This window comes from Natator depressus, chromosome 1, assembly GCF_965152275.1.
Source record: "Natator depressus isolate rNatDep1 chromosome 1, rNatDep2.hap1, whole genome shotgun sequence".
NCBI classification, from domain to species: Eukaryota; Metazoa; Chordata; order Testudines; family Cheloniidae; genus Natator; species Natator depressus.
This window is the reverse complement of record NC_134234.1, coordinates 276,966,348-276,979,339: the sequence shown is the minus strand read 5'-3', so window position 1 is coordinate 276,979,339 and position 12,992 is coordinate 276,966,348. Positions and strand designations below refer to the sequence as shown.

Here is a 12,992-nt window from a genome sequence, read left to right as displayed (position 1 = left end):
GCTAGGGGCTGTGCAGTGGCAGGGGTAGCTCAGGGTGCAGACAGGGGGTACGTAGTGGCTGTGTGCAGGCAGGGAGGTAGCTCAGGGTGCAGGGAAGGGGTCACTACAGGCTGTGTGCCAGGAGGGCTCCCCTGAGGTCACTGCTCCCCAAGAGCTCTGCTGTCCAGAGAGCGGGGTCCCTCTGTCTGGGCAGCTGTTACCAGCTGCATGAACTGAGAAGCAGCTGGAACCCTAGGCACCAGCAGCAGATGGGGGGAATGCAGTGGCTTCCTGCTCCATGACACCAGCCAGACCAGCAGCTGCCCCACTGCCCACTCTGGCTTCCCACTTCCGACCTGGCCAGGGGATGGGGCCTCAGGGACAGAGAGAGGAGGAAGGGGGTGTGTGAAGTTTCTCCTGGGACTGCCCCCCTCTGGCACAGCAGTGGGGAAGGCAACCAGTGCTCGGGGTTTTGTCCCCACGGTGGGGGACGCCGGGGCTAGGGGTCTCATGGCTTCTCTGAAAGGGGGGCTGCGCCCCCCTCCAGTTGTGAATGGCTGTGATAGATGGTCAGTCTATTCTTTAGTGTGATTTAGTGGTCTGTAGCAGACAACTACTGGTATTCCATCTTGTGTGTTTTATCGGTTAGAGTGTCGATCCATAAACATTCAAGATCACTTGCTTCTGAGTTGTCAGTGACCCTGAAACAGATATTTGATGTATCCCCCTCCTCTTTTGCCAGCTTGATCCTACCTAAATAGATTTGTAAAATTGACTTTAACATTCCAATCATGCACATCTTCCACCAGGTTTCAGTAATACCAACTAGGTCAAATTTACGCTCATAGTAGAGCAGTTCCAATTCCTCTTGTTTTTGTTATGCATGCTCCTAGCATTGGTGTACAGGCCATTAAAAAGTTTCTTCTCCGTGGTCCTTGGTGTCTTGATTAATTTTGTTCTTAACATCTTAATTTTGTGCTAATTGAGTGTTCATTTGCTTCCCCTCTTCACCCTCCCCTTTTGCTGTTCGTTTAATAGCCTCCTGACTGCTCTAGCTAGCCAGTCCCCAGGCAGATTTGCTCCCTTTCCTACTGAAATGGAGGCCATCAAACCTGTATAACCCTCTTACCCCATAGAAGATGAACCAGTGTTCCACAGAACCAAAACTCTATTTTACACCACTTATCTAGCCAGTGGTTTGCTTCTAGAATCTTCTGACTTCTGTCTTCCTTCACTTGTGGGACAGGGAGGACCACAAAGAAAAACATTTGGATGTTCTTTTCTTTCAGCACCCTTCAGAGTTCCCCGAAGCCATCTGTCAGGTATTACGTGAAGCAGTGTAGCTAGCGCCCACATGCATCATCACCAGTGGTTCCTTGCACGCCAACTTCAGATGTCTAGCCAATCTTAGAGTCTCATCTCTTGTTTTGGCTCCAGGAAGACAGCACAGCATCCTGTTGTCTATTTGTCCCTTGCAGAGATTGTTAGTATAGAACACCTCAACAAGGATTTTCTGTCTTCTTTAGATGGTTGGAGATCTTTCTGGGAACACTTGATTGTCTTGTAGGTTGGGCTGAGCTATCATTCACAGTTATGTCCTGTATAACGACTTGCTCAACGTTTCATTTGAGTAGCTGACTCTTCAGAGATAACTTCTGTAGTTTCCATGCTGAGAACCTGATGATAATTTGAAAACTTCTGTCTGTGCGGAATTCCTCCTGGACGTCGTCTTTTTTGCTCGGGACAGCTTGCCCATCCTCCACCTATGTAGAATGCCACCGGGTCCAGTTTCCTCAGGTGCCAAGCACCCTCTTTGATTAATTCTCTCTCTAGTTCCTTGATGTCCAGCTCCTTTCTTCCTTGAATTTGAGTGGTGACATTTCCTGAATCTTTTACAAAAGAACTCCTCTTAGCCTCTCTAATGCTCCATAGTGTCTGTACTTACAAACTGTTAATTTTTTCTTCCTGCATGGCCACCAAGTTGCATTTCATACACCAGAAATAAAAAACACAGCACATACATTGTAGGTCATAAGTATTGATTCATTACTGGCCATTACGTTTTTAAGTTTTAAGTTGTACCTAGAAAGAAAGCCTCATACACTCTGACATACTTGGGTATAATCCAGACCAGTGGGGGGCTGTCTCACTCCTCCCCTGTAACCTGGGGTGCCTTGCAATGCCTTGCAGTTTAACCTGGTCTGCTCACAACCAGCCACCAGCATACAGGTCACTCCATATATATTTGTGTAACTGCAGCTTGCCAGTCACACCCTGGCTCTCACCAGTGTTGGCTATACTGCAGGGTGACCCCAACACACTCCCAGTCCTGGACTCCCCCCAGAAAGGTATGTTTTGTACTGCCCAGCCCTCTCCTAGAAAGACCATATGTATTAAGTCTGCTATTCCTTTAAGGGAATAATATATACTAACTTGTTAGTTAAATAGCTACCCAGACACTTCCGCTTAAACACAGTGGGTTAGATAAAACAAATTTATTAACTGCAAAGAGAGATTTTAAGTGCGTACAAAGTGATTTTTATGCCTCATTAGAAATGGTTACAAGAAAAATAAAGATTAAATGCTTACTAGTGCCTTACTTAATGAACTAGATTACATTCAAGCAAAACTTCTCACTACATACTTCCAGCAAGATTACTGATCAAACTCTTCAGATCAGGACCACCCTTCTCCCAGTCCAACAGCTGTTTCGTTCTGTCTTTATAGGTGTGGTCAATGTGATGGGCAGGGCCATGGGAGTGCCTTGGGCTATTTGTTCTTCCTTTTTATAGTTTGTCCCCTTCTTGAAAAACATTTCCAGCTGAGAACCAGCAGACAAAGAATCGATGTAGAAGGATGCTCCCTTCCACCTATTTGAGCATCCTTTGTTTTCCCTTCCTGCTTGATGACTGTTTACTGCTTAAATGCAAATTAAGACAAGCATATAGTCCTTTATTCAAGACAGACCTGTTTGGCCAGTTTGGTGCTACATGATTCTGAACATGTGTTTGTAACATCATTCAGGGCAAATTGATAACTTTATGCATAAAGCTGCTGCACACATTTTATCATGATATTACTGATCAGCACATTATGAGCTTTCAAATGATACATTGTAAGACGAACCTTGTACAAAGATTATTACAATAATGTGTAGGGTGTGAATACAGGGGTGTGTTCCATCATATGCTCCTCCAAAACTCCCGTTTGACACTTTTGTTTGCCTGCCAGAGCTGATCTCACTTGAATTTAGTGAAGAGGCAAAAAGCTTGTTGTAAAATCAAGAAACATATTTATATGTAAACTCTAGCAGCAGTCTTTCATTTTGTACAGAGGCAGGATGCAACTCTAGAAAATAGGGCAATATAATGGCCCTGTAAGTTGGAAAATATAAGTCCAATCAATCAAAAAAAAAAGTTGTCATAAATATAAAGGGAAGGGTAAACACCTTTAAATCTCTCCTGGCCAGAGGAAAAACACTTTCACCTGTAAAGGGTTAAGAAGCTAAAGATAACCTCGCTGGCACCTGACCAAAATGACCAATGAGGAGACAAGATACTTTCAAAGCTGGACTGGGAGGGGGGGGGGGAGAAACAAAAGTTCTCTCTGTCTGTGTGATGCTTTTGCCGGGAACAGAAAAGGAAGGGAGTCTTAGAACTTAGTAAGCAATTTAGTTAGATATGCGTTAGATTCTGTTTTGTTTAAATGGCTGATAAAATAAGCTGTGCTGAATGGAACGTATATTCCTGTTTTTGTGTCTTTTTGTAACTTAAGGTTTTGCCTAGAGGGATTCTCTACGTTTTGAATCTGATTACCCTGTAAGGTATTTACCATCCTGATTTTACAGAGGTGATTCTTTTGCTTTTTCTTCAATTAAAATTCTTCTTTTAAGAACCTGATTGCTTTTTCATTGTTCTTAAGATCCAAGGGTTTGGGTCTGTGTTCACTTATGCAAATTGGTGAGGATTTTTATCAAGCCTTCCCCAGGAAATGGGGTATAGGGTTTGGGGAGGATTTTGGGGGGAAAGACGTTTCCAAGCGGGCTCTTTCCCTGTTATATATTTGTTAGACGCTTGAGGGTGGCAGCAATAAAGTCCAAGGGCAAAAGGTAAAATAGTTTATACCTTGGGGAAGTTTTAACCTAAACTGGTAAAAATAAGCTTAGGGGGGTTTCATGCAGGTCCCCACATCTGTACGCTAGAGTTCAGAGTGGGGAAGGAACCTTGACAAAAGTCATGAAGGAAGTTTGAGGAACTTGGACCCAATTACTGTCAAAAATACTAATTGGGCAATTACAGTGTTCTTGTTGTAGATTTTCTCTAGTGGGGAATGCATATGTATCAGCACACCTGCAATGTATCTCAGAAACATGCTCTCGTGTGACTCTGTATATTTGTAGAACTAGAATTAATTTAATTATTTTTTAGTAAGAGGTCTCAAGGACCAGATCCAGAATCATGCTTTGCCCTGCCCCCTGCTATCCTCCTTCTCTGATTTTTCTAGGACGATATGCTACCCTCCCCTATCCAGGGCAACGGATAGCACACTGTGGCAGAATAGGATCTCATTTTAATTGTAGAGCAGCGGCTCCACGGCATGCCCTTCTTTGGCCCTAAACATGTGAGTAGCTCCACTGGCGTTACTTCTTTTTTTCAGAGGCTTCATGACTTTGGTAGAGATGGGAACATTTGTGGAAAACCCTGTACAAACATATAAGTGTTCACAATCTGAATTAACACATGACACAAGTTGATATAACAAACCGAAGGACTAGAGGAGGAAGGTCAAGGGGAATATTGTTCACTGGCCTCTAATTTTGTTCCGGAAATCAAGTGCCCAAGAGTCACAAAGTTACAAACAAATGATAGAATTCAGAGGTGGAATTCTGAAGTGCTCAACGTCACTCTAATACTTCCCCTGTTGAAGTCAGCAATTGTTAGGTACCCAACTAAGTCCCCAGGACTACAGTCTGATTCATGCAGGCACCTATTAAGGCTTAAAAGGCTATATTTAAAAACTTGATCTTGTGTGTTCAAACCACTGTACAGACATTAACTAATTAATCCTCCCAACTCCCTTGTGAGTTTTAACTTAACTAAGGTCACAGTGAGTCAGTGGCCAATCCAGGATTAGAGCTCAGGAGTTCTTGACTTCCAACCCTGTGCTCATTCTTCCAGACCATGCTGCCTCCATAATAACAACTCGGTACTCACTGAAAATTTTTTTGAAACAGTGAAAAATGTATTTGTCAACTAGCTCCTCTTCCTGCCAGTATAAGAACGGTTCCTATAGTGCATTTTCTAATGCTTTTCTTCATTTAGTTTTAAGTGTCCCAAGCAATAGGGCTTCCACTACTTTTCTTGGAGGACTATCCTCCAGCCTACCTTAAGGAAGCTTTTTCTGATAGTGAGCCTACACTTTCTTTTTCCTGATTTCATTCTCTTATGCCTACTTACACCTGCTGGTAACACTTTTGTCAAGGTTCCTTCCCCACTCTGAACTCTAGGGTACAGATGTGGGGACCTGCATGAAAGACCCCTTAAGCTTATTCTTATCAGTTTAAAACTTAGGTTAAAAACTTCCCCAAGGTACAAACTTTGCCTTGTCCTTGAACAGAATGCTGCCACCACCAAGCGTTTTAAACAAAGAACAGGGAAAGAGACCACTTGGAGACATCTTCCCCCAAAATATCCCCCCAAGCCCTACACCCCCTTTCCTGGGGAAGGCTTGATGATGATCCTCACCAATCGGTATAGGTGAACACAGACCCAAACCCTTGGATCTTAAGAACAATGAAAAAGCAATCAGGTTCTTAAAAGAAGAATTTTAATTAAAGAAAAGGTAAAAGAATCACCTCTGTAAAATCAGGATGGTAAATACCTTACAGTGTAATCAGATTCAAAACATAGAGAATCCCTCTAGGCAAAACCTTAAGTTACAAAAAGACACAAAAACAGGAATATACATTCCCTCCAGCAGAGCTTATTTTACAAGCCATTAAACAAAAGAAAATCTAACTCATTTTCGACCTAGATTACTTACTAACTTTACAGGAGTTGTAAGGCTAACATTCCTGATCTGTTCCCGGCAAAAGCATCACACAGACAGCCCAAACCCTTTGTTCCCCCCATCCAGATTTGAAAATATCTTGTCCCCTCATTGGTCATTTTGGGTCAGGTGCCAGCGAGGTTACCTTAACTTCTTAACCCTTTACAGGTGAAAGGGTTTTGCCTCTGGCCAGGAGGGATTTTATAGCACTGTATACAGAAAGGTGGTTACCCTTCCCTTTATATTTATGACAACTTTAAATAGTTCCTCTTCAATCTTGGGTGTTTTCATCCTTCAAATTCTTACTGTTCTAGTGTCTGCTCTGAGCTTTTACCCACCACATTTATATATATTTCCTCATAAATCAATCTGTCCAGGTTTCTAAACACTTATGACGAATTGGAGGAAATACAGAGAAAGGTGATAGTCTTTTTGTGATATTGATGAGCCCAGAACTGAATGCCATATTCTAAATGTCATCTCACGAGACCCTTATAAAGAACTATCGCCTCCCTGTAACATGCACTGATGCCTCTGTGTGTGAAGCCTGAGTTACATTAGTGGTTTTTTTTTTTAATTTTAGCTGTTACATTATAAACTCCTACCTTAGGACAGTGCTCTGGTTAAATGATTGGAATTAGAGCCCAGGTCTATAGTCCTATCAGAGACTTCTGTGTTATTTTGGCCAAGTCACTTATCGTCTCTCTGCTTCAGTTTACCCTTATAAAATACTCATTCTAGTCTCAGGGATGTTGTCAGGTTTAATTTGTAAAGTGCTTTCCCAGCTTGGACTCAGAGGAGCCATTGAGGTGCAAAGAATCCCTTATTACTCTATTATTATGCAGATGTGACTCTACAATTAAAGGCAAGTCTAGCATTCTATTAAGTTCCAGTCTTGGGGTATATCTGCACTACAAGCGCTACAGTGGCAGCACTGGAACTATGCTGCTGTAGCGTTATAATAGCAAGTGTCTATATAACAATAGAAGGGGGTTTCCAATTGCTATAGTAAATAGGTTGACAGAAAAATTCTTCTGTCAACCTAGCTGTGTCAAGAGGCACAATGTTGCACAGGGCTGAGTGATGTAGCTAGTTTGACCTAAGTTTTAGGTGTAGACCAAGCCTCAAGTCGGGAGGAGGGGGCAGAAGGTAAGGAAACAAGACAGAGAAGGGGGGTGAATCAGGGAGAAGGGGGGGATTTTTGGTTTCTTTTCAGTTACATCTTGTCCCTGAATTTTTTGCGGTTTCTATTGTTTAATAAGTACAAAGTGAGGTAATTTTTTCCGTAAGTTACTGATATGTGCTATCAATCTTAAAGTCAGTTAAACAAAGTTGATTTAGTTGGGATTGGTCCTGCTTTGAACAGGGGGTTGGACTAGATGACCTCCTGAGGTCCCTTCCATTCTATGATTCTATGAAACCATTCTATGATTCTATGAAAGATGTTTGGTTATTAGTATTTATTAACCCTTCTTGCAATTTGTTCTGAGCAAGGAACTTTCCTTGTTGGATCCTAAAATCTCCATGTGTCACAACTCTGTGTTAAAGATTTGCTGACTGCATTGTAGAATTCCATCAAGTGAATTTACTTCATGTGCCACACTTCTGTTACCCCAGAGAGAGCACTGAGAGTTGATGGGAGAGGGCTGATTTTGCCAAAGGGAAAAGAAGCAGACAGTCAGAGTTTGCTGACTGTATATTTAATATCACTGGAAAGTTGAGATTAAAAAACTGTCTTCTTACTTCAAAGATAGTAGAAATTGATTGAAACAGTTGATTATGTTCTATTCAAGGAAATTTATGGTAGTCATGTGAACACCAAATGTGCCAGCCAACTTCAGCAAGTGCATCTACTGATTTGTTGACTTGAACTTCAAATTTCCTTTTTACAAAAATTTATATTAAAAGCTTCCCCTCTCCGGATTATCTTTATCAGATTTTTCCCCTTTGCTGAAATGTAATTTTAGAGACAAACATTCCACGGTGCATGGTGGGATTTTTTCTCCCCCAAAAATCAATTTTAAGTGCCCTTAAAGGTGCTGAAATGACAGCTCTGCTTAGTGAAGTCCTGTATGCAAACTCCCCCACACATGCACCCACATATTCTTCACTCACTCACACATCCACACCATGTTCACTTGTGTCCATCTATCATTCATAGCTTTATTTTCCTCAGTGCCCCCCCAAAGCCCCCCAGCTCTAGTTGAAAGAACTGTTCAGTGGCACTTGGTAAGTGCTGTCCTGGGATATCCAGCAATGGATGTTTCTGGAGTTGGTATGAGGGCAGCAGCAGTAGTTTGGAAGCTCAGATGGAGAGAGAAGGGAAAAAATCGTCACTTGCTGGACTGACTCTAATAGTGGGGATGCCATTGAAGAACTGGATAAGGAGGCTAGTAGAAGTTATTTATGTGAAATTATTGCAGGGGTTGCTCCCTTGAGTTTGTACCCTCAAGCTGTTCTAGAAATAGTAGCATTTCTTTTCTGAAAGAGGTGTGAAAAAGAGCCCCCCCTAAGAACATATTACAGTACTGTGTACACAATGGCCAAACCTCACTTTGTCAGTGGGAGAAATGAACACCCATTTTGGAGGGTGATTGTGCATTGAGCGAGAGTGCATACCGGCCTCTAGTCTGGACTATACAGACATCTGTTATGTTTTCTAACTTTGTTTCTTGCTATTTTGTGCTATGGGTGGTACAGATTGCTTTTGTTTTATAGATTTTGCTAATGTGTTTGCAAATTACAATGAAAGAGTCTCAGAAAATTACTCCATACATCAGTGCAGACAGTACAAATGATTTTTCTCCTTCAAACTGTTCTAATGTGCCACTTGAGTGCAAATCGGTAGTTATAAAGTGGTTAAAATCAGGTCTGAATAAGGTAGCTATGCTGTAAAGAACCTAATAATAAAATTAACATGTTTTCCCAAACAACTAGAAAGATTAAATTAAATGGAGGTTTAGGTCAAATGTGGTTCTACAAAGATTTACAAATATTTCTACATGGATTACTTAGCAGTCTCTATGTAAAAGAATAAATGGACACAAATCAGACGACAACAATTATAACATTCAAAAACCAGTCGGAGAACACTTCAATCTCTCTGGTCACTTGATTACAGACCTAAAAGTGGCAATTCTTCAACAACAAAACTTCAAAAACAGACTCCAGCGAGAGACTGCTGAATTGGAATTAATTTGCAAACTGGATACAGTTAACTTCGGCTTGAATAAAGACTGGGAGTGGATGGGTCATTACACAAAGTAAAACTATTTCCCCATGTTTATTCTCCCCCCACTCCACTGTTCCTCAGACTTTCTTGTCAACTGCTGAAAATGGCCCACCTTGATTATCACTACAAAAGGTCCCTCCCCTCCCCCCCCCACTCTCCTGCTGGTAATAGCTCACCTTACCTGATCACTCTCGTTACAGTCTGTATGGTAACACCCATTGTTTCATGTTCTCTGTGTATATAAATCTCCCCACTCTATTTTCCACTGAATGCATCCGATGAAGCGAGCTGTAGCTCACGAAAGCTTATGCTCAAATAAATTTGTTAGTCTCTAAGGTGCCACAAGTACTCCTTTTCTTTTTGCGGATACAGACTAACACGGCTGCTACTCTGAAACCTTTAGCATCATTAGTTAAACTGGTCCAATTAAAATATTTGCCATATATCTTTTAGAGTTTCAAATAGACCTGGTTTGAATTTTCCTTGATACAGAGATATCAACATTGAATACAGCACCTTTTTATTTTAGCTGAATAAATCAGCTATCCCTATCAGATGTCCTCTGGCAATATCTGGCTGAGACTGATAATGTTATAGCCAAAATGCAATATCAATGTCTCTTCTTCATTCAACTATGTAAGAAGCAATAACGTCAAGTGCCTTTTTTGCTGTTTCAAGACGTCTGCACCTAGATGCATTGCAATGCAAGATGTGTTGCTTTCTGATTGGACTGTCAGACTTTCTGAAGATGTTCTTGATGGTTCCTGAATTGTCCTTTCATGTGAATTTGCAAAATCAGGGCTTGTCTTATGTGTTGTATCCTGTCACAAATTGCTTCCATTTAATCTGCAAGGATTGCTTCTCTAGCACTCTATCAGCAGAGTCGAGAGTAATAACTGTATAAAAGAAGTTAGGACTGAACTCTCCAGTCTCTCTAGTGTTTGCGTCTAGTTTCGTGACAAAAGAAGTCCATGGTGTTTGGAATTTTTATCTTTAGCACCCCAAAATCTGCATTACAAAAATTGTGTTTATTTGTAAAGTATATGTAATGTTATGAAGGACAAAGTAGTGCATTGCAATATCTAAATGCCTTATCAAAAGGAATTACTTTCCGCCAGCAATAGGGCAATTAAGTACCATAGCTATATGATCTGATAACTTTACTCGTTTAGGCCCAAATCTGCCTTTCCAGGGCACAACCTGAATTCCAGTCAGGTTTTATACAGGCTTGCTCCATAGGAAAGAGACATATACCCTCCAAACTGTGGAACAGCTGTGCTGCCACTGTGCAGCTGCAGTTTCTGAGGCTGCTATAGCCTCTATGGCTACACACCATATCCTCCAATAACTTTCAGAGGCCATGGGCATGCAAGATCTCCTCTCACTCATTCAGATTATATCTTCTTCAGCAACTTGTACTCTGAACAAAAAGTTCACCATTAGCTTGCATTTATACTAATTACGCATAGCTCTCAACTTACATGGATTTTTCACACAATTATGAACTTTGGCTCTTCCCCCTCTCTTCCCTTTTGCCCTCCTGGAGCTGCCATCCATGCACTTCTCTTGTGTGTCTAGGCAAAAGCTTTGCAGGAGCAGAGAAATCCAGTGACTGGTGCTCAAGTAGAAATCTGTGCTCCTTAGCATCTACTTCCCTAGTGGTACTATATGCTGATTTCCCCAGGGCACAGTCTTGACTGTTACCTTGATGATGGGTGATAAAAGTTTGCATAATGCCAGGCAGGTGGGGAAGATTGGTGATAGTGGCAGTGGTAGATTTGCAAAACAAATTTAACAGTTTTTTACAAAAAACTAGACTAGTCAAGCCTCACTGGCACTTCTTTAAAGTCCTGTCTTCTTTACTGTTTGTCAGTTTTTTTTCTTGTTTCTTTTTTCTTCTTTTCTTGTTTTACAGCTTCTGAGTGTTGTAGAATCATCAGCCAATCAAAATGCAATTTTTTTTTACAGCTGCATAGTTTTTTCCACTAATTATGCAGAGAATTAATATTCTGCTGTCTTATTCCAATGAAGAAGAATGAAGACGGCATAATGTGAATTCATGTTCTTTTGGGGGGAAAAATTGTAATGAGTAAACAGACGCTCCTTTTTTTTTTTTTTTTTTTTTTTTTGGTTAAAGGGTTAGTAATCAAGTTTTGGGTAAATTTGATTAATAAACCCCTGTCTATTTTAGCTTGAAAACAAATGACTGGCCACTTTAAAACCTACAAGTAATGTTTTTATCAACAATTTCAATATGCTCCTATTTAAAACTGGTTTCAGAGTAACAGCCGTGTTAGTCTGTATTCGCAAAAAGAAAAGAAGGACTTGTGGCACCTTAGAGACTAACCAATTTATTTGAGCATGAGCTTTCGTGAGCTACAGCTCACTTCATTGGATGCATACTGTGGAAATTGCAGAAGTCATTATATACACAGACACCATGAAACAATACCTCCTCCCACCCCACTCTCCTGCTGGTAATAGCTTATCTAAAGTGATCGTCAAGTTGGGCCATTTCCAGCACAAATCCAGGTTTTCTCGCCCTCCGCCCCCCCACAGACAAACTCACTCTCTTGCTGGTAATAGCCGTGAAGAGAGTGGTCACTTTGAATGGGCTATTACCAGCAAGAGAGTGAATTTGTCTGTGGGGGGGCGGAGGGTGAGAAAACCTGGATTTGTGCTGGAAATGGCCCAACTTGACTATCACTTTAGATAAGCTATTACCAGCAGGAGAGTGGGGTGGGAGGAGGTATTGTTTCATGGTGTCTGTGTATATAATGGCTTCTGCAATTTCCACAGTATGCATCCGATGAAGTGAGCTGTAGCTCACGAAAGCTCATGCTCAAATAAATTGGTTAGTCTCTAAGGTGCCACAAGTCCTTCTTTTCTTTCTATTTAAAACTATTAGTGTTTATGAATTTGGTAGCAGACTTTCACAGTGTCTTAAATCAATGGCCCCTGGGTGACTATGACTAGAGACCACAGGAAGAGACAAAAGGCCAAACCGCTTTCTGGTGCAAAGGGCATAGCTTTACTGAAACCAGTGGAGCTTCACTCGCTTACCCTCGTTTAAGAGTGGCCAATAAAATCCTCTTTGACAGTGGTCAGGTGTCATGCAAGGAGGCCAAGGTAGTTTTGTGTTGCACAGTTTCCAGCTCCTTGTACAAAGGTTAAAAGGGGGCAGGAGTGTGGTAGAGCAAATCATGTGGCAAAGAATGTGACAGATCGTGCCTGAAAGGAGTCAGAAAGTGACGCTTATTTATATAGTATTAGTTCTGCTACTTGCCAGTCCATACCTTGAGCAGTCCTTACTTCTTGGATTAGTAGATAAGAGAATGGGGAGGAGTGAAAACTTTGTTTAGGATTGGCTTCACCTGAGGTATGTTTTAAAAATAACACAACTGAAGGGTCCCTACTATATGAATAGGTTCATAATTGTTATGTAACCCTTTGGCCAGGGGGTGTAGGCAGCAACAAGGGCCGGATTCAGTATCTCAGGGTTCCTCTTAACCATATACACCAGCTCCCACCCAAAAATCTGAGAAAACTAAACACCACCCCTGGATGCTTCTAAGAAGCAATACTTCCCCACGCATGAGCATTGAGTCTGTGTATAACAAAAGAAGAAGAAAGCACAGCATTAATTTGGGAAAATACTGCAACACTAACTTGAAAGTACCCAACCAATAAGTAAAACACCCACCTTACAATATCTTGGGTGGTGTCCTTTTTC

At 41.4% G+C, this 12,992-nt stretch overlaps 1 protein-coding gene across 7 annotated transcripts in view; it reads left to right on the top strand.

Annotated features, from left to right (window-relative positions):
• Nucleotides 1-12,992, top strand: part of SYT1 (synaptotagmin 1) — a 490,694-nt gene that overhangs the window by 151,786 nt on the left and 325,916 nt on the right. For 2 of the 7 annotated variants that reach the window (XM_074941985.1, XM_074941982.1), the window contains exon 3: nucleotides 4,483-4,599. The exons of the other annotated variants lie outside the window; for them this stretch is intronic. The gene's annotated coding sequence lies outside the window, so the exon portion shown is untranslated. The remainder of the gene's footprint in view (nucleotides 1-4,482; nucleotides 4,600-12,992) is intronic. 7 annotated transcript variants of the gene reach the window in all.